Source organism: Ictidomys tridecemlineatus, chromosome 4 (assembly GCF_052094955.1).
Source record: "Ictidomys tridecemlineatus isolate mIctTri1 chromosome 4, mIctTri1.hap1, whole genome shotgun sequence".
In the NCBI taxonomy this organism is placed as follows: Eukaryota; Metazoa; Chordata; class Mammalia; order Rodentia; family Sciuridae; genus Ictidomys; species Ictidomys tridecemlineatus.
Window position 1 is genome coordinate 158,099,598 of NC_135480.1, and position 26,478 is coordinate 158,126,075.

Sequence of the window (26,478 nt, forward strand, 5' to 3'; positions counted from 1 at the left end):
AGTATGTCCATTCTACTACTCAGAACATCTATGAATTCTTGATTTCCAAGACATCTGGATGGTAATTTTTTTTTAGTATTTCCAATCTCTATTTGAATCTCCCTGAAGATAATAATCACAGTTCTTCTCAAGTTTTCTTCTGTTTTATGGATGAAGTCGGCCTCTTTGAATCATGACTCTTCTATTTGAAGAGTCTTGTATTTCCCTCTGTTGTCCTTAAAAATGACACTGATGGGTCACTCAAAGTTATATGTGAAAGCTTTTTAAGACTCATTATAACTTATCTCTGGTTATTTTTTGGGAAAGGTCAAGTGTAAGGTCAAACGGCATATCCTGGTTCCCTTGACTTCTGAGCATAGCAGCTTCCTGTTCTTCCTGGCTTTTGTGTACCCACTTAGGGTTTTACCAACTTTTTCTTCTCAGAATCTCAAATCAAGTAACCCACGGCAATTTATTTAAGTCAAAATAAAGTCTCTTTTTTCTCAGTCTGGTAGAATTTACTTTCTTGCATCAAAAGACTTTCCTCCCTCCTCTTTCTCCTCTGACTCAGAATCCGCCATTGAATGATAATAATCTTCACACCACTCTTGGTTATTTCCTCTACTCTGTGCTTTGTGTCTACCACAGTAAGACCCTGAAAGGTTGAGTCCTTCTCCTCCACCTCCCCTGTCTCTGAGTTTTCGTCTCTCTTTTTCTCAAGTGCCACAGCCTCTTGCTCAATGAACTTGGAGATTTCTTTTTCCTTCCATTCTGAAAACTCTTCCTGCTGAGTCTCTAAGTTCTTCATTGCTGGTCTAGCAACTTTTACCTCTTTAATAAGTAGGAGACTCAAACCATTACTGCTGTTCCTGCAGCTTCATGTTTTGAGTCTTACCCACTTTTTCTTATATCCCATATCTTCTTCCTTCTTGATTTGTTTTTCATTTTGTGGGAGTATATCTTTCAGTAATTTTTTCAATAAGAAGGTTTTGATTGGTAAATTTTCTGAAGCTTTGCAGGTCTAAAAATGTCTTTATTCCATTGTCACATTTAAATGCATATTTAATCATGCATAGCAATTCAGGTGCAAAACGATTTTCTCTTAAAATGTTGAAGATGTTGCCCCTTTGCTTACTAACATCCAGGATTGCTGACAAAGAGTCTGCAACTAGGGCAAGTACAGATCCTTCATCTATCAACATTTTTTTCTAAAGTTTTTTTTTTTCTTTCTTTATTTCTTTAACTAGTTCCTCCTCCCTATTCTTGCTCTTTTTAAAAAACATTTTATTTAGAGACAGGGTCTCACTGAGTTGCTTAAGGTGTTGTCAAGTTGCTGAGCCTGGCTTTGAACTTGTGATCCTTCTGCCTTAGCCTCCCAAGCCTCTGGGTTACAGGTTTATACCACCACAACCAGCTTCCCTACTCTTTCTATTCTCTTTTTCCACATGGTTATTGTAATTTCTACTTCTATCATCTTTAATACATGAGGCTTCTTCCATAATTTCCATGATATTGTGATTTTGGGACTCGTTTTGTGATAATTTCTTATCTTGATTGCTATTGTCCTTCTTAGTTTTGTCTAATTTATTACTCAGGTCATCTATTTCTTTTAAAGGTTAAGTTTATTTTTTTACATTCCAAATTTTTAGTTGTGAAAATCAACAGAATTATACAGAAAAAGTTATTGTCTTTGTGCACACTATTATGCATGACAATAAGAGCTCTAAAATGCTAATGTAATCTTACATACACACTTACAGGCCTTGACCTGCTCAAAACAAAGATTGACTTTTAACAACCTTTCTTTTTGCATTACAATTTTTAATATACATATATACCATAATTTTTCATATCTCTGTTTATATATAAGTATGTTGACACCCAATTCAAGTCTTCATACATATACTTTGTATAATGATGTCCATCACATTCCACCATCCTTGCTAATCCCCTTCCCTCTCCCTTTCCCTCCCACTCCTCTTCTCTATCTAGAATTAATCTAATCCTCCTATGCTCTCCCTCCCTACCCCACTTTATGAGTCACCCCCCTTATATCAGAGAAAACATTTGGCATTTTTTTGGGGGGGGGGATTGGCTAACTTCACTTAACATTATCTTCTCCAACTCCATCCATTTATCTGCAAATGCCATGATTTTGTTCTTTTTTAATGCTGAGTAAAATTCCATTGTGTATATATACCACATTTTTTTTTTATCCATTCATCCACTGAAGGGCATCTAGGTTGGCTCTATAGTTTAGCTATTGTGAATTGTGTTGCTATAAACATTGATGTGGCTGTGTCCCCGTAGTAAGATGTTTTTAAGACTTTTGTGTATAGTCTGAGAAGAGGAATAGCTGGGTCAAATGGTGGTTCCATTCCCAGTTTTCCAAGGAATCTCCATACTGCTTTCCAAATTGGCTGCACCAATTTGCAATCCCACCAGCAATGTATGAGTGTGCCTTAAAGGTTAAGTTTTTTAATATCTTCATCTACTTTTGAGTTTTTTCCTTCTGTTTTCACCACCAACTCTGTCTTGTGTGTGTGTGTGTGTGTGTGTGTGTGTGTGTGTGTGTAAAGCTATTTTTTTAACCTCTTGCCACTCTTGCCTGCTAGTGAAGTTCTTTGAAACTTTCATTTTAGATATTGTATTTTTACTTCTAAAGTTTCCTTTAGGTATTTTTAAGGTTTACCTCATCTGTTACCTCATCAGGTCTTACATTTCCATCAAGACCTTAAACTTTTTCATAACTACTATGTTTTTGTATTTTAAATATAATATTGAAGCTATCTCCTCATCAGTTTCTAATAACTGCTTTTTTTAATGTATGTAGGTTATTTTCCCCCTGTTCCTTTGCAAGTTTAGTCATTTTTAAAATTGTACACTGGATATTTGTGGCTATGTTGACAAGATTGGATACTGTTTTCTCTTCTTGAAGAGTAATCTTTTTTTCGGGCACACTGACTACACTCCATGAACTCAAAATCTTAAAATTTATCTCCTCTACTTTCATGCCTCTGCCAGGAACAGGAAAGTTCTCTGAAGACTAGGATGCGATCTTTTGTGCCCCAGCAGCATGTCAATACTTGAGAAGAAACCCAGCCCAGAGTACTGCCTTTCACCATTCTTTAGAGAACAGATTCTAGAGTACTTTTCAAGGACACTGTGGCTCTTCACCAGTGTTTTTCAAATACTCTGATGAATCCATTACATGATAAGTGTACTCCAACATTTCTAGTACCAGAAGCCTTTGGAAGTATTGTTCTATCTTATAATAACAAAATTCCTGAGGCTCCATTTCATTTTAGATCATTATTGAATCCAATTTTTAAATGAACATTTAAAAAATTATTTCAAGATACTTTGTCTAGTGCATTGAGTCTAGAATATTTCTCTTTTTAATATTTTCAGTTGTAGATGGACACAATACCTTTATTTTATTATTTAGGTTTTTTTTTTTTTAAATGTGGTTCTAGTAATCAAAACCACTGCCTCATGCATGCTAGGCAAGTACTCTACCACTGAGGCACAACCCCAGCCCTCAAATCCAGAATCTCTTTAAGAATACCCCTATAGATAAATTCAAGACTTCTTTTCTTAATCTAATACTTTCAGAATCCACTCCCACATATGCTTGCTCTCAGGTTTTATTTTCCTAATATTTATTAAAGACATTTTAATATTTTATTTTGGCATATAAGTTGTCTTTTTTTTTTTTTGGAGTAGGGGGTGGTACCAAGGATTGAACTCAGGGGGCACTCAACCACTGAGCCACATCCCCAGCCCTATTTTGTATTTTATTTAGAGACAGGGTCTCACCGAGCTGTTCAGTGCGTTACCATTGCTGAGATTGGCTTTGAACTTGTGATCCTCTGTCGGCTTCCTGTGCCACTGGGATTACTTCAGGTGTGTGCCATTGCACCCAGTTCCTGTTGGATTCTTGTAGCTGGCCACCTGGGTCATGCTGAGACATGACTCTTCTTCTGGTTCTTGAGAATGTAAGGAATGGTATGACCGGGGATAGCAATAACTAACTGCTTTTCTCTAGGAAGAAACCACCTTGGATGCAGGCTTCAAGGAAGGAAGGAACCAGACTCCTCTGATGCAGGGGAAGGAGCTGCTTCTGCTGGGAGGGAAGCTCCGTGAGGTGAGGTTTGGGCAAACTTTTCCAAATGGGAACATTCAAATTTTTGATCTCCTATCCTTTCTAGATCAACACTCTAACTTTCAGGTAAGAGATGTGATGAGGCTGAGAATTACAGCTATTTCATTATTTAGCAGGATCAGACCCTGTTTCTGATTTCAGCTACTTCAACTGAAAAAAAAAGATTTCTCTAAGAGAGAAAATTTTCTTTGAGAAGTTATAGAAAGCCTCTCATCTCTGATCATGCCTTGAGCCAGGAATTTAAAACCCTAAGCATGTCTTCTTTCTCTTTCAGTTCTCCATAAAGCTGGGGTCTTGACATTATGGCCTTTGGAATTGCAAGAGCAGGAAGAGCCGATGCTCCAAGACCATGCTTTCCAGAGCAGATTGCTGAATCAGCAGACTTTCAGCAGCATCCAGTGCTACTGAGAGTGCATCTGCGGTAGGAGACTAGGCCACTGTGGTCCAGAGGCATGCGGAAGCCTGATGGTGTAGCCCTAACTTACAATTTAGGAGGCCATCCTACAAAGGAGTTGGAATGAGGATGGGTTTACCAATCTGCAATAGAACCATAGTAGGTGATACTCAAAAACTAGAAGAATTCATGTAAAATATGACTTTTGCACTTTTCAAAAACAACCTGGGCCCACAATCTGGGTGGTACAGTTGAGGGCTGAGTGACATCATCTTTTAAAATGGACCTGCTTCCCAGTCTTCCACAGTTCTCCCCACTTCCAATTGCTTCTCACCTCTGCTATTCTCTGTGTGACCATCCCTGTTGGTCCTCAAGTTCATGACCTCCAACTGAAATCTCTTGCTCAACCCTTTCCAAGACCAAGGCACAGGAGAAGACAGGACTTGGTCACATCTGGATAATGTCTAGATGTAGACATTATCTATGCCTCCAAGAGTAATTCTACAAGCTCCCCAGCCAATAGGGAGGATTTACTGGCTGCATCATGACTGAGGGAGTAAGACAAGTACTCTATGATAAAAGACTTAGGTCAGACTTTAGGCAAGACGGGGGCAGCTTCTTTCCTAAGGAATGTCCCACAGTTATGAAAGCATCTCCTTAAACCATGTTATGACCTGGGAGCCAGAGTCCTCCCTCTATATGTCTCACTGTGACCTCTCTTAGCTGGTTCTCATCTCTGTTTTGCTTGCTTTGACTTGACTTGGCCCAAAAGTTTTCACCCAAGATAACAGACAAATTTTCATGGTAAGTGTGATTTTTTCAAAGAATATCCACAGATTTCTTTGATAATTTTTCCTTCAAAAGGTGGAAACTTATTCTTCTCTTGAGTGTGAGGCAGAATTATCACCTCCTTTTTATTAAAAAAAAAAAAAAAAGGATGTGGTGGAAAGTAATGGTATGTGACTTCCAAGTCCAGGTCATAGAAAGCAATGTGACTTCCTCCCTGTTCTTTTTCTTGGCCTGATCCCTCTGGGGGAAGCTAGGCACCATGTTCTGAGGACACTCAAGCAGACTATGAAGAAGAACTAAGGCCTTCTGCCAACAATAAGCCTCTATGCCAGCAAATCATCTTGGAAGTGAATCTTCCAGTGCCAGGAAAGCCTTTGATGACTGCATCCCTAGCCAAAACGTTAACTGAAACCTCACGAGAGATTCTGAGCAAAGCATTTCCAAATTCCTGATACACACGAACTGTGAGATTCATGTTTATTGGTGTTCAAAGCCACCAAATTTGGGGCTAATTTGTTACATATCGATAGATAACTAATATGCAGTGATCAGGCAACCACACTATCTCTTTGGCTGTCCAAGCTCTTGCTCATGCCAGTCTTGAGAATTATGAACCGGATAAGAGGGGACAATCTATGGCAGATCAGTGGGGAAGATACTCTGGGAAATGTGACAGCCCGCTATGTGATCTGACTGTTGATACCACTAGATTTGTAAGAAACTTCGGAACTTATAGAGCAATATCTCATAAACATTTCATTACATTTTCTTCCCAGGAGTTCTATGGGACTGTAGGGCAGATAATGTTTTTCCCAATTGAAAGATGAGAAGACTCGGGCTCAGAGTTTCAAATTTCAACTGGCTAGTATGTGATCAATCCAGGATTTGAATTGAGGTCTATATGATCCCATGTCTGGGTTTCACCATGCCTCCTTAAAGTGATGCCATTTCCATCATGTGGCTCAGTTCAATTCAATTCAATGTATTTAAACTTGAGAGAGAATATTTACTGAGTGGTTGGTGCATGGTAAAGTACTTGTTAAATGGTAGCTAGTACTATTATTATGTTTACCATATATCAAGCACTGGGAATACAGAGCTGAACAAGACTACACCTTTTCTCCTAAGGAACTGGGGGATAAAGTACATCTTGCTGAGGGAGATGCTTCAAGGATTGCCTTGAAAAGTCAGCAGCTTTGATTAAAAAAAAAAGAAGAAGAAAGAAAAAAAGATTACTTCTTGAAGTACGCATAGGTGTGGCAAACTAAGGCCAGGAGTGGGTGGGATGCACAGGGCTATTCATAAGACAAAGTACTGACCCTTCTCAGATTTATGGGTGAAGTCTGTCACCTCAGTGGAACCTACTCAGAGCTGGCACCCACAGCACGAGTTACTTGAGTCCTTATCAGGAACATCCTACTCTTAGTTTAGGCCATGGAGTAGTTTCCCGTCTTATCTGAGAGGAGTATATTCCATGACCTCCCACAGATGCCTGAAACTGCAGAGGGTACCAAACCCTATATACACTGTGTTTTTTCCTATACATACCTATGATAAAATTTCACTTATAAACTAGACATAGTAAAATGTTAAAATAATAGCAACTGGTGAAATTGAACAATTATAAAAATTATACTATAAAAAGTTCTTTAAAACTTATGAATTGCTTATTCCTGTAATTTTCCATTTCATATTTTATGGACCTCCATCAACTGCTGGTGATTAAAACCATGGAAAGTGAAACTGTGAATAAGGGGGCCTCCTGTATTTATTAGGCCGCCTTTCCTTGAATCTAACGTGATTTACTGAGGTGTAAGAATCAGCCAGGGCATTTTAGGAGAAAACACCCTGGGATGAGATCTTCTCTCAGCAGGAATGATTCAGGAAATGACTCCATTAAAATAACTTCCCAGAGTTCACAGGGCAGAGGAAAGGAATCATCAGGGGTAGAAGGAGGCCTGTGGGAGAGGTGGGATGAAATAATCCACCTGGCCCATGGAGAGAGGGTAAGGACCTTGGCATTGGAGAATGGTTTCTGTGACAGTGAACACCCTGATAGGTAGCCATAAATTCCCGAATGACCCCAAAGGCTTTCCTGAGGGAGGGATGAGAACCAGTTCTCCTGGCTGGGTCCTATACAAGCACTGAGAATGGCCTGCTTTTGTCCGAGATTTCTCTTCTCTTGTTTTGTTTTGTTTTTTGATAATCACCAGATTCCTGACATTCTTTGTATGCAACACCCATTAAACCTAACCCATTCTCCAAGACAAAGAAAACACCAGGTCTGGGGACACTGGCCAATAAGAAGTCCACAACCTTCCCTTTCTGGGGCACTGGTATTTTTAAGGAAACAAATGCATGATATCGAGTGTCCCATCAAGGCTCCCTAACTGGGCAGATCCAGCAGTTGTCCCAGAGAGGAAACAAACGGAGAAATGCCCCTATGTGATTATGGGATGCTCACAAAAACAGATCATGAAATTCCTTGCCCTCTTCAGGAAGGTGTGTGTGTGTGTGTTTGTGTGTGTGTGTGTGGTGTGTGAGGGGGCAGGGAGAATGGGCATTGTTTGTCACAATGCTGGGAGCTCATCATTGTCTACTTCAGGACACAGATGAGGGTGGTTGGACCTTTTGCTTGCCCTTGTGAAAATACAAGACACAACAGATTTCTCTTCAAGGATAGATTCTGACCAGAAGTCTTTGCCTCAAGGCAAAAACATGCACTATTTTGGCCCCACGCAGGCTTTTTCTCTGCTGACCCCTACTCTGGCTGTGTGCACACTGAGCTGATGGCCAGGCCTAGGGTCAGAAGGAGCATGCCCTGAGCAGGTGCTTCCAGGCCTGCCCAGATCCCACTGCCACCCTCTTCAGCTCCTCTGTGGGCCAGAACTGCGGCAGCCTGCTTCGGGTTCTTTGTCTTTCAGCAAATGAAGGCAAAGGCTGAGGAAAGGGAAATGTGATCTCCAGTGAATTACAGTATTTTGCTTTCTCTAATCCTATTCAGGTGGTGACTGTAGCAAAAAGGGAAACCAGGCTAATATGCAGGATGGATAAAAACCCTGATTATTACCCCGATGAATGTGCGTTGGCTGAATTGAACTTGAGTCCCAGTGATGCATTATTAATGGGCCTCCAGTTCCAACCTGAGCTTGGAGATGGGGCTTATGTGAAGTGGGAGGGTCTCTCCCTGGAGGGGGCTGGTCGAGGGAGCAGCAGCCTCCCAGCCTGGCCCCACCTCCTGGCCACGTGCCAGCGGCATCCTCCAGGACTGCTTGCCTTGCACCTGCACCTGCACCTCTACTTCTTTGCTCTCTGAGAAGCTGCAGGTAATTTATTCTCCCTTGGAGCCTTCCTGAGGCCAGACTTGGGGAAAGAGTATGTGGAGAGGGTGTGGGAGGACCACGCTCATCTTCTCCATTCCCTAGAGAAGCGCTCCCCAGTGAGGAGGGTGGAAAACATTGTCATGCACGAATAATGCACTTTTTCCTTTGCTTTCTTCGAAGAGTTCAGAGCACCTAGCAAATAGGATGTTCTTTACCCTCCACAACCCCCCCACCCCCCCGAGGACGCATCAGGTTTTGATCCCCTCTCCCATTTTTCATTAACGGATAAGGAAATGACAACCCAGAGCAGACGGAGTCTGTGAACCAGCCAGTCAGCAGACTGCAGCCAGGAGCTGTACCCAGTTTTTATCCATCCTGCATATTAGCCTGTTTCCCTTTTTGTGTTGAGCAGAGCAGAGCTGGAGAGTCCTCACAAGGGCAGGACTCTCTGGGTTGACCCCATGCCTACTCACTACAGGCTCCTGAAAGAGATCCCAACAAATCTAAAGCCCAGGCGCAGGCAAAGCTTGTCCCACAAGCTGGTCAGCTAAAAGGGTTTAGTTGTTGTAATTAGTGAAGGGGTTCTCCTCTAAGAGGATGCTGCTAGGTCATGTAGAAATATCATGAAAACTCTACCAGAGCAGTCGCAAGGTGGGAAAGTGTTGCTTCTTTCAAAATGTAATCCTGTTGAGTCTCAAAATGAAGGCAAAAATTCCCTCTCAGATATCGCCGGGAGATGATTCCCAGGTTTTCCTGCTAAACGAATTCAACAAGAGGAGAGACCCAGTTTTCCGTGTTAAGGTTTTCTATGTGGAGGACTTGCCATTGAGTGACAGTGACTAGCTCCTCATTCTCTTTTGCCTTTATTTTTGTATAGAGTCTTGTTAACACATCTCACTGTCTCCACTCTTCCTTCTGCAATAAGACAGTAACAGGGATCTTTAAAATAAAACAAAGTCTGGGGCTGGAGGTATAGCTCTGTGGTAGAGTGCCAACTTAAGCATGTGTAAGTCCCTGGGTTTGATCCCACCACCAAACAAACAGAACACCAAACTCTGATCAGGCCACTCCAGTGCTGAAAACGCAATGACCTTTGTAAAAAAGGCAAACTACTTAGCACAGCATGAAAGGCCCCTGTCTATCCCACCAGACATCGGAAATTGCCTCCTTTTTTTCTCCATCCCAAGCTCATAATTCATTCATTTGTCCAAACATTAAACTGAAATTTATTGAGTGGTGACTATTTCCCAGCCAGTTTGCCAGGCTCCTGGGAACATAAAGCTCCTGACAGTGCCCAGAGCATGAGCTGACCAGGACTCATGGAATCTTCCTCTATCCTTAGAATTCATTTCTCTCTCTGCCTATAACATCCTCCTTCCGCTTTTCATCGGCTGTCTTTACTTGCTCATGCCTCTCGTCCCTCTTAAATGATACTCTTGAGTGTTCTGATAGCACACGGTACAAGAATTGGGTGTTATTTTCTATTTCTCTACTTTATCTATGTGCTCTTTGAAGGCCAGGACTTTGTTTTATTCATGGCACCTGGCACAGACCCAGCTCTGTGACTGTTGAGGTCATGATTCCACTGGTCTGTTGGCTTTGGCCGATGATACTTAAGGAAAAGTCATCTGGGAGCTTCTAGGACAGACTCCTTTAAAAAGTAACCATGCCTTGTGTTCTCTAGGGTGTCAGATCTAAAAGTAACGCCTGGACCAGCTGCATCCCTCTTGTTATCCAAATGGAAGTAGCTTTAGAATGAAGCCAGTAAAGAGGATAACAGGGCAGAGAGAAGGAAGGAGCCCAGTCCAAGAGTTCCCACCTCTGTACTTAAGTGATGAGAATAGCAAAGTTCTCATGGTTTAGCCATTTTGACTCAAGGTAAAGACCCAAATGTCTCCTTGTCTTTCTCCTCTCCCTTTTTCTTTTCCCTCCTTCTTCTCCTCCTTATTTTTCTTCCCAAATCTCCTGACTTGGAGCTCAATATCTATCTTTTATAGGGCCCAGCATCTGAGTCCAATTGACAGCGTCTGGAATTGTCCTCTTTGCTAATAAACTATAGACTCTTTAAAGAGGAGGAAATCTATTTTGATCAAAATTGTCCTATTTTTTCCCTTCTCCCAAGGGATACCCAATATCTTTTACATAATAAGGAGCTACATAAATGTTTGTTGAATGGAACTGAATTCTTCAACTCCTCCCTGCCTCCTTTTCTTAATTCCAATTCATCACTTACTTTAGCACCACATAATTTTATTCTGTTCTGTTATTCTTACACTGTTCCCTACTGAAAGTCTTGCATTCCCTAAGATATTAAGGTCCAAGAGAATAGCACCTGAGTCTTATCCCTTATGTCTTTGGTATCCCACATAGCTCTCCGTGTTTGTAGGGCTCATAAGAAGCACCCACTGACTTCCTGATGAATTTGTTCACTGAAACCTGAATAACACAGACAGTGCATCCAAGTTCATAATTATGCACCATGTGCCTGCACGAACCACTATTGCGTGCTTGTCTCAGTTCCTTGATAGCAGAAGCTCTTACCTTTTACTTTCTGTTATACTTTGGCAGTCACCAGCAACAATAAAGACCCTGTGGTTAATGTACGAGAATATTAAGCTACTATCTCCCCACAAATCACAACCTCACAGGCTATTTTGATTCAGTTAACCTCTCAAGGACTGATGTGATGAGGGTGGAACTAACGTTTTCAAATATCTAAATTTTAGGGGGGCTGTTTTTGGAAGTGACACCATTCATTGATATCCTTGTCCAGCCATTAGGCCACTTGGATGTTGTTTGGGCAGGGATGGAGCCCAGTTTTCTTTCTTGCTCCGCCAGGCATTACTATTTTTAAAGCTCTACCTCTTAGGCACATCCCTCTGGGTCTGCAAAGAATTGTGCAACCACAGCTGCTGTTTGCCGGGAAGACCCTTGGCACCCTGAGTTCTGTCCTTAAGAAGGTCTGCTGATGAGACTGCTGCTGTGCTCACGCCTGGCCACGTGACATATTCAAGAACAAAACCCAGCACTTTAAATTATTTACACCAACTCCCAACAAACAACCAGCCAGGGAGAGGTAAATACAGGGCTTTCCTATTCCTTCACTGCTACTTTTAGCAGAGTTTCTCCTGTCTTGATGATGGATTTTGAGCCTGGTTATAATACAGTATCTCCCAGAGACAAGATTTTAAAATCTTAAAACCAAGAGAAAGTAGGGATTGGCTGTGAGTCAACAAATCTGTCTTCAGTTTTCTTCTCCCTATTTTATTATCTGAGTGGTCTAGCTTCTCTCTCTAAATCTGAAGAACAGTTAGACAATCTCTGCTTTTTGTCCCCTGGCACTCAGAGATAGTGGTGGTGGTGAGGTGGTGAGCTACCTGTTTGTTTCTGCGTCAGGAGCATCTGTGATACAGAGAAGGGGATGCAATATCAGTGCTCTATGACCAATGAAAACATCCCAATTTAAGATGACACTTGACATGAGAGGTAGCATATGGCCTGCCCTGCCAGATGCAAAGGTGCATAGGATATTTAGACCCTCTAGGAACACATTGAAAAAGAGGGGAAAATATCTTTTCTTTTTTTAAAATTTAGTATTTTTATAAAATAATTTGTGGTCATAAAGTTGATAAAAAAAAGTAGCAATGTATTTAGTAAAGAGAGTACAATTTCCCTTCCCTATCTCTAATCCCAGAGATAGATATTATTAAGAATTCTGTTGTAAACTTTCAGAATTTTTACACTTACAGAAATAGGCATTCTTATGCAGTTGGGTCATACCATACGCACTCTTCTCTGACTCTTATCATCACACTCAGATACATCTTATCCTTTCTGTATACTTTGTTGGCTGCATGGTATTCACATAGTGTTTCCCAAATGTCACATAGTGTTCTCCATTGGGTGGACAAGGATTTTTACTCCCTTAGCCCCAGTACTTCAGTGAATATCCTTGTTCATTTATTTTTGTGCACTTGCTGAAACAGGTTCTGCTTAGGGAGATTAAGGAAAATTTCAGAGAAAAGGCAGAATGTTATTAATGCCCAGGGGAGGGAATGACATGAGGGTCAAAGTACAAAATATATTCAGAGCTCTGCAAATGGAAACTTTAGGTGGATATGTTAGTTGGATGGTCTCATCTTGAATAACTCATTCAAAAGGAAGGATTTGGGATGAAGGGACACTTTGCAAAGGACCATAGTTCAGGCTTAGACATTTCAAGATGGTGATGATGTCGTAATATCAATGTTTATCTGGGAATCCAGGGTTCGGGATGGGTGGAAACTTCCAGAATATTGAAGGCACCCGACTTTCCAGGAAGCATTAAGAAAGCTCAGAAACATGAAAGAGGCATTGTGAAAGATGACTTGACAGGGCTTGGCGACCGACTGTGCGAAGGAGTGCAGGCGCCCATCCAAGCCTAGGAACCATCCCCACACCCTGGTGTTGTTAGGAACATCAAGCAAAATGATGTGTGGACTTTTGCTATGTAGCAACTACCACCATAATATTATTTAATTTGATTAGGAATGTTTTCTGTAGTTTCTGAGGTATCTGTCATCCCAATATAACTTTCAGAGTTGCTAGTTTATGGCGGGAAGAGGGTGGATTACAATGACCTTTTCAAGCAACCACTGTGAAGTCACCAAGGGGGGTTAGCTGTGTGTTTTTTCAGTGATTCAGTGGAAACTGAAGAGTTACCTCCAAAGATGTGTATCTGAACTAAATGGTTTGAGGCACTTTCACATCTGTGGTTACTGAGTTAGATTTTCTCTCTTATCTAAGTCAAGCCTCAACCCCCTTAAATTACAGAGACCTGTTTTTGCTTTTAGAGCAGAAAGAAAGGATAGGAAGACACACTCCAAATATTTAGTTAGTTTCAAAAGTATGTGTTATGCAAAGCACCTTCAAGTACTGGGTTTCTTGAAATAAGAAACTATCATCTTGCTCTGTGTGTTCCCTTTGGCAGAAGCTTCAACGTTAACCGTCTACTTCAAGAGCATAACACTCAGCTCTTTGCAGGGAAAGAAAAACAACTGAGAGTCAGGAGAGCTAAATCCTGGGCTCATCTCTCCCTCTACCCATCTGTCATGACTTCTCTGGGCCTCATGTTATTTACTGGTAAAATGAGAGTTGAACATGATGTCATTGGTTTCTTGTTTGTAGAACATCGCAAAGTCCCTGTGAGGTTTATGGGACAGTATCCTGAGACTCCACTCTGAAGATTTGGATATGGAGAACCAAAGAGGTGAGTGGTCTGGCTAAACTCAATGTGTTTCTCCAGAGATGAGACCAGAATCAAGGTCTGCTAGCTGCTTTCTAACAGGTAACACTGGCTTCTGCGAGTCCTGTGTGAGCTAGGCTGGGAGAGATCAGTCAGGTATCCAGCTTCCTTCCACCCCTTGGTACCTCAGCTCTCAGGCAGCCCATGGAAAGCTCTTCACTTCTTAGTGCCTCTTCACAATCCTCCCAGAGGTCTGAGCCCCGCTGCCTCTCTTATCTCGAGGTCTTTGCCTAAAGTGAGTTTATTTGCAGGGGCAGGGCTGGGAAAACTCTTCCACTTTAATCCTTTCCCCTGGTTACCCTTATGCCTACTTTGAGATTTCATTTCATTGTTGCTTTTTTCAGATAACTTTCCCTGACCCTCTCTGTCAGCTGGGTTAGAGAGAGACAATGTCTCTGGACTCCTCCAAATTCTGTAGGTCCTCAATCATTGTGATAATAGTATTTACCAGCCCACATGGTAAATGCCTGTTCACTCATGGCACAAATAATATACTTGATGATGATTCCCAAATTGCAGTGATTTAAACAAGAAAAATGTTTCATTTCTTTCAGAAAACATGAACTTGGGGATTGGCTGTCTAGAGCTGCTGGGGTATCTTTACCAACAGAAACTTAGGTTCTTAAAGCTTCTCCTCCAATATCTTTAGTCTTACCTCACGGTTACAGAATGGCTGTTGGCATGCAAGCTATCACATCCTCCAAAGGGGCAGGAGCAAAAGGGAATGTCTCTTAGATGACTCAGCCTCCTTTAGGAAACTAAGCTCTACCAAAATGCATCCACTTGACTCTCCTCAGCTGATAACTGTGGTCTTTTAGTGCCCTGAAAAACACTGAATGCTCTTGGTAAAGTAGAAAGAGAAAGGGCTGGGGTTGTAGCTCAGTGGTAGAGCACTTGCCTTGCATGTGTGAGGTACTGGATTCAATCCTCAGCACCACATAAAAATAAATAAATAAGTGAAATAAAGGTATTGTGTTCAACTACAACTAAAAAATAAATATTAAAAAAAAATAAGGAGAGGGAGAGTAGCTGTTGGGTAAGCAACCAGCACTCTCTGTCTCTCAAGCTAACTGAGGCGTGGTAGGCAGTCCCTGGTAGCCCGTAAGCAGATAACTAAAGAACTGTACATGTTTAGAGATGTTTATAGCAGCTAGACATTCCTGTGGCAGGCATCAGTCCTCAGCGGATAGGAAATAAAACAACCACTTATCTCTGCTGCAGAGTCTGGAGAGCCCTGTCTGCTAGGGTCCTGTGTCTTCTGCACAAGACTGCAAGCATCATGAGGGCAGGCCAGCTTTGCTCCCTGATGTGTGCACAGGTGCTCTGGCACTTGGTGAAGAGGTTCTCGGTGAGCGTTGGCATCAGTGTCAGCAGCCCAGGTCCTGGTCACCACAGGGCCTTTGCTCTGCTCGCCTTCTCTGATGTGTTTGTCTCCTCTCCTGTGTCCCTTCATCGCCTCTCTTTATTGCTTTTCTCTTTCTCTCCCGTCAGCATCTCTGTGGCTCCTTTCTCTCTCTCCCCTTGAGTGTGTCAATTCCCCGGCCTCAGCCCTGAGCCCTGGGCTGCTCTCTTCTGCATCTTTTCCCTCAGGGGTGGCCCACTTCAGCAGAAGGGCTTCAGCGTCCCAGCCTGGCGGGGCTCTCTCCTGGCCCCAGGTATTTCCCAGGTGCTTGCTGGAATGCATCCAAAATGGGCCTCCCCTCCTCCCCTAGGCCAGCTGCTGCCTGACTCTCCCCTTTCCCAGGAGGGAACCACAGCTCTGGCCTGAATGGGACAGTGCTTGGCTCTTTCCATGGCTTCTTCCTCCTTCCCTTCCACTGGGTTTCCCAGGGCCACTGTGGGAAAGTACCACAGGCTGGATGACTTGGAGTGACAGAAGTTTCTTCTCTCGTGGCTCTGGAGGTTAGGGGTCTGATTCGAAGCCAGAAGGCTCCCAGGGAGGACGTTCCTTGTCTTTTCCAGCTTCTAGTAGCCCAGGCCATCCTGGGCATGAGCTAGAGAAACTCGGACCTCTGCCATCTTCACAGAGCCGTCTTCTCTACTCCTTCATGTGCCTTGGCCCTCTCTGTCTCTTCTTAAAAATACCCAGCCATACTGGGTTAGGGGCCCACCTTATTCCAGGATGACCTTAACTAGTAGATCTACAAAGTCCTTATTTCCAAAGTCCCCATTCATAGTACCACATTTTGGGATATAACATTCCCCTTCCTTTCTCTCTCTCTCTCTCTCTCTCTCTTTTTTTTAAAATAGTTATTACTGAACAGAAACATCAGTTGGGGCCTTCAGGATGCAGACTCTGAAGCGGAGATTGAGGTCTTCATGGGAGGGGGGTTGTCTTTAGGATCAACAGCCCCCAGGGCAGGGAGGGCCAGAAACCAGTGGCTGCCTCACAGCAGCAAAAGTGGCCCAAGAGAGTCTCAAGTGGAGCCTCAGTGGCTATGCCTACTATGACCAGCTAAGACTGGGTGACAGGGATAGTTGTCACCTTTCCTTGTGCATCGCTCAGTCCTGGGTGGGAGAGATAGAGGCTGCCAACTGCAGATGTCGTTGAGGCACCTCCTTCATAACAGTGAAGGGAGAATCTGATACAGATTTAATAATCTCCAAGAGCTTCCCACTGATACTTTTTAACAGGAGAATGACAGCATTTTCTTTCTTTTTTTTTAAATTTTTTTTAATTGGTTGTTCAAAACATTACAAAGCTCATGATATATCATCTTTCATACATTTGACTCAATTGGGTTATGAACTCCCATTTTTACCTCAAATACAAATTGCAGAATCACATCGGTTACACACTCACATTTTTACATTATGGCATATTAGTGACTGTTGTATTCTGCTACCTTTCCTAACCCCTACTATCCCCCCTCCCCTCCCCTCCCCTCCCCTCCCATCATCCCTCTCTACCTCATCTGCTGTTGTTCAATTCTCTCCCTTGTTTCCCCCCACTTTCCCCTCACTTCCTCTTCTATGTAATTTTGTGTAACATTGAGGGTCTCCTACCATTTCCATATGCTTTCCCTTCTCTCTGTGGCTCAAGCGGTAGCACGCTCGCCTGGCATGCGCAGGGCGCTGGGTTCGATCCTCAGCCCCACATGATAATAAAAATAAAAGTTGTTGTGTCCACCAAAAACTAAAAAAAAAATAAATACATAATGACAGCATTTTCATCATCACACTCCTCTGAAAACTCTCCCCTTGTCCCTGCGAGGCTCCACATCCCAGCCCTCCACAGTCTGTGCCTGGGAACGCTGGCACAGTGATCCTGCAATGAGGGATTTCTGTGCTCTTGTTTCTTTGCCTCTGTCACAGGATTGCCCTGTGGAACTCGTATCCATTTCCCCAACTGTTCAGAGGGTCCCAGACCAAGACCCAGCCCCTCTTGGGACTGTGTTGAACCCCACCAGATTTGTGGGCCTGGTCTCTCTGAAGATATGCCAGTCCCGCACCCTTACACCAGGCCAGGACGGGTTTTCTGCATTTGAAGGAGTTTGGGAAACTCCCTCCAGCAGGGAGGTACTCTGGGTCACTTGGGCATTTGTTCTTCCCTGGGTACCAGTCCCACTCCCCCTACTGTGAGCTCCCTCCCCAGACCCGGTCAGGACTCACCGGTCAGGAATCACGGGCCTTCTCAGCTTGCTTCAGAATCAATGGCAGTTTTACTCACTGAAGTCACAGATCAATGAAACCAGATTTGCATATGAGCTGAGTATATAAATTCTGGGGTGAGGTAATCCTTTGTCTGCCCTGCTCCCTCCTCATTTCCCCTCCCTCCGGCTCATTCCCCCTGCTACTCTTTGGTCCTGCTCTAGACTGATGATGCCCTTTTCCTGGAGACTACCCCTTTTCCCCCAAGCCCCTTAATCCCAGTGTGGGAACGCACCCCGTACTCCTAACAGGGCAGGGCGATGGTCTGTCAACTCCCTTCCCTCCAGGCAATCCAATCACTCTGTGAACAACTCCAGTGCAGATGGCATTTCTCTCTTGGTCCCCAAAATGTGACAGAGGGCCTGCCTCCTGATTGAGTCTTTGGCCCTTTTCTGCTGTTCTCTACCCTCCTCTGGTTTCATTTACCTTCCTTAGGGGAAAATCTCAAAAGATGCCTGGAAAAAGAAGAGCTAGTGCCTTACCACAGTTGTGACTTCCCAGATCCCAGAGGTCAAGGTGCTACGTGGGGTGATTTGGAACTTCTTATTTATTTATTTATTTATTTTTGGCATGGCTACATCATCTGCTAGAGGTGCCCAGTGTGCATGCACACTCCCGTGGGACTTTCGGAACACGAAAATCACTGGTGCCCTTCTCTTGATTAAGGCGTTTGAGCCTCATTTGGAAACAGAGGCAGAGCATTTGCCCAAAATGCTGTTGGAGAAACAACGAGAACCTGTCTGCTGTCGACCTCTCCAGGAGATGGTGCCTATGGGCTTCCTCTATTTTTATTTTCTATCTATATTAAAAATTTGTGATGCTTGTGCTGTTTCAAAACAGACATGACTTTGGGGTTTATTTTTGGCAGTTCTATCCTGTTTCCAACTACTCTTTCTTAAACTTGCTCTGGGATATTGAAAAAAGTAGCACCGGCACAAATGGGAGCTTCTCCTCTAGTCTACTTTCTATTTAGAGATAGGTCATCTTTTTTTTTTTTAAAAAAAAAGAAACAATTGGCATGGATAACTGCCAAGTCAAGTTCCTATATTATTAGGGATCAGAAAGCAGCCTCTGAGGCTATCTTGTCCTCTAGGCATTGGAGATTAGTGCCCAGGGGCTGTGTCATTGTTGCTTATAATCACAGCAGCTGCTGACCTTCCCGCAGCATGTCACAATATGCCTCCATAAAGAATCTTATTTGAGTCTTAACATAAATTCTCAGGAGGTTATAGTCACAGTCATCACAAGTGAGTGAATCAGGACCCCCAGATACTAAACAACTTTCTTGCAAATCCACAGTCAGGAAGCAGCACCCAGAGCTCCAACTAAATTCCCTCCTCTTCCCATAGGGCCACCGGGCTCAGGAATGATCATGTTCCAGAGTGATGAGAACCACTGGAAGGCGCTTGGCTAGGGGCAAGTGTTACTTTCCTAGAATGTGGGAACTGTCCCATGATGAAGTCCACTCTTCCTTGGACAGAAAGCCAGCCTCTTGGTGAAAGTCGTGCAAGCAACTGAGCCTCTCAACTTTGACTTTCCAGAAAAGCTTCAAGGGGGCACCCACAGCACCACCTCAAAATTACCCAAGCCTTCCTTCTTCCTGAGCATATCCCCTCTTTCCCCAGACCTCTCAATTCAGTCTCCCTGTTTCCTTCTGCCCTCTGACCAACCAAAGCCCATTAATACCCGTTGTCTTGCTTAAAAATATTGTGCAGTTACTCTCCTGTCCCAACATTTGCTGAAAAAGAATCTGGTTAATTAACATTGATTACAGTCCACCAACTGCAAGCCAAATCGATTCCCAGGGTCCCTAATTTGAATGCCCTTCTCTCTCCTTATCTCCTGCAAGAAGGAAAGAGACAGAGAGTGTGAGGAAGAGAAGAGGTAAGAGGATGAAGGATATTTTTTAAGCCTTGCAATTTCCAGAGTCCCTGGTGAGGGACATTAGTGATGTGCCGGTCCTTAGATCTCACGCTCTCTCCTTCAGCGTGGCTATTTTTCAGAGTGACGTCTAATTGCTGCAAATAGTCATTGTGCACATTTGGGCCTTGTTCACAGCTCCCTTTTTTATTGAGAGAGGAGTGATGGTATTGATTCTGGATGGCCAGGGAGAATGCCAGAGAATATTAGTAAGGAGCGGAGAGAACACAGTACATAAACTTTTATGACACAATGTCAAGCTGGATTGTGAAGACATAAATGAAAAGGACAACACGGTCTGTAATTACCACATGCACCCCCCCCTTTCTGCTGCTGGGGCCGGCAGCCTGAGTTGTCCAGGGTGAGTGGCAGAGGCGATGAGTGTGCAGCTCACAGGAATGGTGGCCTGTAGTTGTTGCTCCTCATTGTTGAGAAGGAATAGATCGGACATATAAAAAGCACTTGTCCTGGAGGGCATCATGGCCTCCCAAAAAGTGCATGGATTCTAACACCACGGCCACTGCTGCTAGCCACGTGATGTGGGGGATGGTCACTTCAATGATCTCAAATACAGTTTCCTTGCAGGAATGATGTTAGGATTCGGTGACAAAGTGCATGCAGACCCTGGATGCCTGGAAAATAGTTGGCTCTTGGTAGACAGTAGATATGATAATCATTGTTCAGGGTTGTTTTGGATGCCATGAATATTTATGAAGTGCCTGCTAGGTGCTAGAAAAGGGCTGGATGCTGGGGGTGGAGCAATCCCTCAGCCTCATGGATCTAAAAGCTCTGTGGGGAAACACTTTGATCAATCCAAATAAATGTGAAAACATTGTGATGTAGGCACTGGAAAGGAGGGACATGATGCTTACCAGCAACTCACACAGGAATTTCTATTGTTTGTGCTTTTTCGAGTACATTTATTTATTATTTGACTCTTCTACTGTCATGTTTTCTGGGGACAGGGACTAGGTCTCTTGGATTTACTACTCTGTCTCCAGTGCCCTAGAATAGTGAATGGCACATAGTAGGCACTCAGTAAATATAGACTAGATGAATGAATAGGCACACACTTAGGGTATAAAGGAAGAATGAATACCCAGCTTTTAAGAACTTACAGTAGAGGGCTGGAGTTGTGGCTCAGTGGTAGAGTGCTTGCCTAGCAGGTATGAGGTGCTGGGTTTGATCCTCAGCACCACATTACAAAAATTCGAAAAATAAAGGTATTGTGTCCATCTATAATTAATAAAATATTTAAATAAAAATAAAAAAGAACTTATAGGGGAACTGGGTGCAGAATAAATATGTAATATTTAAAAGTTCATGGAATCATGAGCATATTTAGCCACAAAATCAGTTCAACTTATTCCTTGTAATAATACCTAGACACTAGCTTCACATAGCCACCTGGAGACTGCTATACAGTGGACATCTCATGGCCAGTAACGGAAGGAAATGGGAGGACAAGAGAGGGGACTGCTCTTCCTCCCTTTGCTTTGGTTCACGCAACATGAGTGTGTTAGAAGGAGCAGGGTACCCAACTGGACAAGGTCCATGTCTCGGCAGTGAGGGCGGCAGAGGGGCTCTCTCTACACAGTCTGCAGGCAGGCGCCCTGTTGGAGGGGCTGGGCTCCTCCACTGCACCCCCACAGGCAGCTGGCAGGTGAGGGGAGACTAGAGTGTGGGGTCTACACCCACTCCCTACCACATCAGCCTGGTGGCTAATGTTGCAGAGAATAAGCCACACGGCCTCGCCTGGGTGCTGGGGGTCTAGGAGACGTGGACAAGTGGTGTGCTCCCAGGGAGAGTTGGTGGGCACCACCTTCTGCACCCCAGGGAAATCAGCAAACACCCTGGAGACTCCACTGTGCCAACCCCAGGATCCAAGCCGACCAGCACTCAGAGCCCTCCAGGAGATCGCCATCTAGTGGAGGAAACATGTAACACATAAATGACTCTCCTGAGGGGCACAGTAGGTGGACTGAGCAGATGGAGGTGAAGAAGAAGCAGGAGGAATTCATTCCTCAGACTGCAGGACTCCCACGGGCACAGTCAGCTTGGATGGGAGGGCGGGCATGCCATTGCCTTTAGATGTGACTGAGATGGCCAGCTGCACACCAAAGCCTGGGCACCCCTTCCCATCCTCTGGGCTTGCGGCTGGCTGTTGAGGTGTTGAGCTGACAGCTCTGCCTTGTGTGGAGGTGAGACCTGGGACCACTTCTCAATGGGAAGTGTGGGTCAAGGGGATGACGGTTACCTCTGGGCCATCTGAATAAAAAGAGGTGTCTCCATCCTCTCCTTCCCCTGCCATTGGCTAAACGTTGGTGCTCAGGGTCACCTTCAAGCCTTGTCTGGCTTGGCAGAATTGCTGTCTCTAAATGTCTGGAATAAACCCACTTCTTCCAACACCCAGCTAACAGGGAACTCCCTTGGATGCTATGTGAACGAGAAGGAAACTTCCACTGGTATGAAGTATTAAGTATCTTGGGTCTATTTGTTATAGACATTGGCTGGCTTAATACAAATGGCTAAGTTGAAGCATCAGGCAGTTCCTGGGGGCTTTTCATGTTTGGGAAACAGTTTAAACAAAGACCTATTGGCAGGAAAATAGTGCCTTCAGTGTTATATTGTGGGTGGAACTGTAAAATGGGACAAATGACAGTGTGAAGATTTTTTACAAAGTTAAAAAAGCACCTATCCTATGTTCCATCAATTCCACTCCTGGGAATTTACCTAAAAAAAACCCAAAACATATGTCTACAAAATGATTTGTACTAGGGTATTCATAGAAGCATTATTGGTAATAGTTAAAAACTGTGAACAGTCCAATTTTCTACCAGCAAAGGTATAGATAAAAAAATTATGGTGTGTTCATGTTATGGAATACTATTTAACAATGAAAAAGAATTGCCAGTCATGTGACAACATGTATAAACATCATTTATATTGTATGAAATGAGCCAGATATGAAAGAGAATATACTTCAAGATTCCTTTATATAAATTTCAATTTACTCTATGATGATAGAATCAGATAGTGGCTTCTCATAGGGGAGAGGATTGATTAGAAAGAGATGAGGAAATTTTCTAAGATATGAGATACTGAGGGAGCAGCTATGTGGTGAATATACGTATTAAAACTCATCAAATTATATGCTTGAGATCCAGGCAGTTCACTGTGTAGAAATTTTCCTTTTTTGGAAAGAAAACAATAAAAATATGTTCAGGAAAATGTACAGGTAATTTTTACTGGAGCATGAAGTTTTAGACAGGGTAATAGGTGTAGAAATCAGTAGTATGTAAGACTGGTAGAGAGTTTGGGCTTTTAATGCTAAAGAAATTTGGGTTTGTGACTTAAACAGTGGGGAACCACCCAAAGCTTTGAACAGAGGAGAAACAAGGTCGCGTGCAAGCTTGGGGACTGTGTGTGGTGGCAGAATGGAGGAAGGAGGGGGGAAGGTGACGAGTTTCCATCCGGGCAGGGCCCCTGCGTGCAATGCATAGGCAGGAATTTCCCTATCCCTGTCTGCAAAGGCCAGCCCAGGGACCGCTGGGACCAGTAGCCGTGTTTGCCAAAGGTCGAATCATGAAACAAGCAGTTTCTTTCATACGGAGAATATTTTAATCCTTCTGACTCTATAGTAAGATCGGCCCCGTGTTATTATTGGAAGTGGTGTCTATTATTAGTTACTGTTACTCCTCCTGGAGTGTGGGATGCCAAGGCTTGGGAGGAGCTGGGCAGGACCCAGAGAAAGAAATGGTCTGTGAAGTCTGCATTTTCCAGAGCTCAGCAGACGGGCACTCAGCCTTGCAGCTACTTATTTTATGTCCGTCCACTCACACCTCGGGCTGTGTTCCTCAGTCTGCGTCAGAAGCCTGGAGAACCTGGGAGTCGCCGTGGATGGTGGTGAGGGGTGGGCTGGGCTGCCAAGAGGGGCCTGCTCCCCAGGGCTGCTGGGAGGGCAGAGCACAGGGCACGGGCTCAGGGGGTGCTGCTTTCTCAGGCACGCTCTTGAGCAGCCAGTGTGCTTCTCACATATTCTGGGAAAGACCGTGACAGAAATACCCCTGTTCCACCCTGATTTAGCATGTAGATTAACTCCACTGATTCTAGGGAACCTGATAGAAAAGATGAGAGATACCAAAGTAGCTCAGAAAACTCTTGTCTGTGAAGCCTAACATTTCACGGACATTTTCTGAGCGTGGGCTCCCCATCGGTGCTGGGACAGAGTGGACAGGACAGGCAATGTCCCCTCCTGGTCTTCTGTCTCATTGAATCACCCAGCAGCATTTCCATGAGGGTGTTTTCTAAAACAGTCCTGATTTATGTTGTTTCTTTTTCTTTTATAGCAAGGATGATTCATTAAATGTTAACTTAAGTGTGGCCTGACTTGAATATTTTTTGTCAGACTTTTAAAAATACAACCAGAAAGCAGAACAACAAATTCTTTGTCCGTCTCTGAAACAGAGCATACTAAGTAGTAGTTAGTCATGGTACTTGTATGTACGTAACAGGTGCCCAGTTAGTTCTCAAAAAGGGCCTAACCTAAGCCCCATGGGACCTTCTAGAAGATAAAACCAGGCTGCTGCCTCCCAGGGTCCTTGTCATCCTGGCTGTGAACCCCTAGGAGTTCCCACCCTGCTGGGGTCTGCGGGTGCTCAGCCATTTCACGGTGATAAGTTGCTACTGAACTGTTGCAATGTTTGCAATCCCACGGTGGCGGGTCTCTCAGAGGCCGCGGGGCCCTCACTCAGTCCACCAGCTGTCCTAACCACGTGATGGTCCTCAGGCTAAGGGCTCTTCAGGGGAGCCCTGCACAGCAGCGTCTCGCACTCCGTGACTCAATCTTCTGGAAGTGCAGATGACCCAACTTCCTTCCAGAGAGGCTGATTAGCAGAGACAACTGTTCTTCTCTGGCAGGGAGACCTTGTTCCCACTCTGGGAAAACCTGTGGACCTCAGGACTCTTTGCCACACGTGGGCCTTGGTAGGGAAGAGTCAGGGACACAGAGGAAGAAGCTTTGGAGGCCGACAGGCCTAGGTTTGAATTCTGGCTGTACCCTGTACAAGCATTGATGCCTAATCCATGAGCCCCCAAACCTCGCTTTCCTCATCAATAGGCGAACGTAAGAATGCGACTGCCTGCATTATTCAGGGTCAGTCATGGTAACCAAGTGGGTGTCATTGTCCCACCAGGAGAGAACTTTCTTTCTCCTTGATGCAAACTCCAGTGTGGAGTTTTTGATCAGTGGCTCTTCTAGGAGGAGTGATTCCTTCCCTTGTGCGTGTTTCCCATCTTCTAGGGACCTGGAGTCTATGTTTCCTGACTTGGAAGAGAGAAGAGGGGAAGAAAGGGGATGAGAAAGACAGAGACAGGCAGAAGAGAGCCAGTGTCCTGGCAAAGATAGTCCAGAAGAATGGCTGTCAGCCGCTCTGCTCTGAGATGCGCAGAAAAGCCAGAGACCAATAAAGAATTGTCTCCTGACCTTTGGTGGCTTTGAATTGGCTATGACAGGAGTACCCACACCACAGAAATGAACAAGTGTTACACATCAGAAAGCAGATGCTATTCCCCGCCAGAGAATGAGTTGGTTGACATTCTAAGAATGTCACTGGTCCCTTGTGGTTCTGAGTTGGGTGGGCATCCCTGGGATTGTGCTCTTTCCTCCAACCCTTGGTGGGAAATGATGTCGAAACAGGAAGTGAGCCTATTCCTGATGCTTCCATAGAAGTGGGACTTGTGGAAATCATTAGAGTAGGTGTCCTCTGCCAGGAATCACACTCTGTTCTGCTAGTCTTACAGGCTGGGTGCTTTTTGCTAAGTTCCATTTGTGTCAGAACTTTGACATACCATCTCAGATTCTCAACAGGGACAGAAATGCTTGGGTAGGTCAGGAGTGATTCCTTCCATTGTGCGTTCCTTTCCATTGCTCCCAGTTCTCCCTAATCCTGCATCAAATTTTCCCCTTTACTGACCCCTTCCTTAAATGTACTTTGTGCAACCAGAATCAGTAGATCTCGTGGAGCTGGGAGGGGGAATCGCTCTGCAACAGCCGCATAAAGAAGAGCCATCACCTAAAGTGATTATTAATCACTCCGGCATGTACCTACACATCTGCCCTGTTTCCTAATATTCACATTTCCCACTTTTGCCATTTTCTTTTCTGGTGCCTCTGGGAACCGTTAACAGGGTTTTCCTGCTACCCCAGATTTGCAGCAGAATGCAGATGGGCCCAGAGTGACCCAAGTGACGTCTGGAAGGATGTGACAGAATTTGCTACTGGAACTTCTGCTTTTCTTACCTGAGGCAACCATTAGTCATCATTTCCCTCACATTGTGCAGACAGAAAAAAGGCTTCTGTGGGTCTGTGGGCCAGCCATGGCCCAGGTCTATATCCCCTGGAGGAGTGGGCTGGGCAGAGGGGACAGGAGGTAGCGCCACTCATCATTCTGATGCAGGAAAGGCATGGTTCAGTGTGGCTTTGTTTGTTTTTACAAATCCAATGGGACCACCTCCACCCCCCCACCACCATCCAAATTGCAATTGGATCTTCCCCAGACTCTGGAACACAGCCTCGCATGGCCACAAGCTCCAAGCGGCAGTGGATGAGTGGCAAAGCCTGAGATGACGTCGATGGCGTGTGCTGAAGCCAAGGAAAATATGCGGGGGCCCTGGGTGGCTTCATCCCTGTGCTTGTAGCAGTGCAGCTGCGAGTCATAAGTTTTCCTTCTGAGCCGAGCGCAGCACATCTGAATCAGACCCTGAACCTCGCAGGCCCTCCCAGGCCTCTTGCATCCTCCCCTGCTCCCCGCCCTCCTTGAAGAACTACAGTTCTCTAAGCCAGTCCAAGAGGGACATGGGGCAGAATAGGAGCAGGAAGGGAGACCCAGCAAGCAGTATTTGGGGGAAGAGCTTAATGTCCACATGGTGTAGCAGTAGGGAAGGGGAAGGAATGAGCAGACTGGGCTAGGGG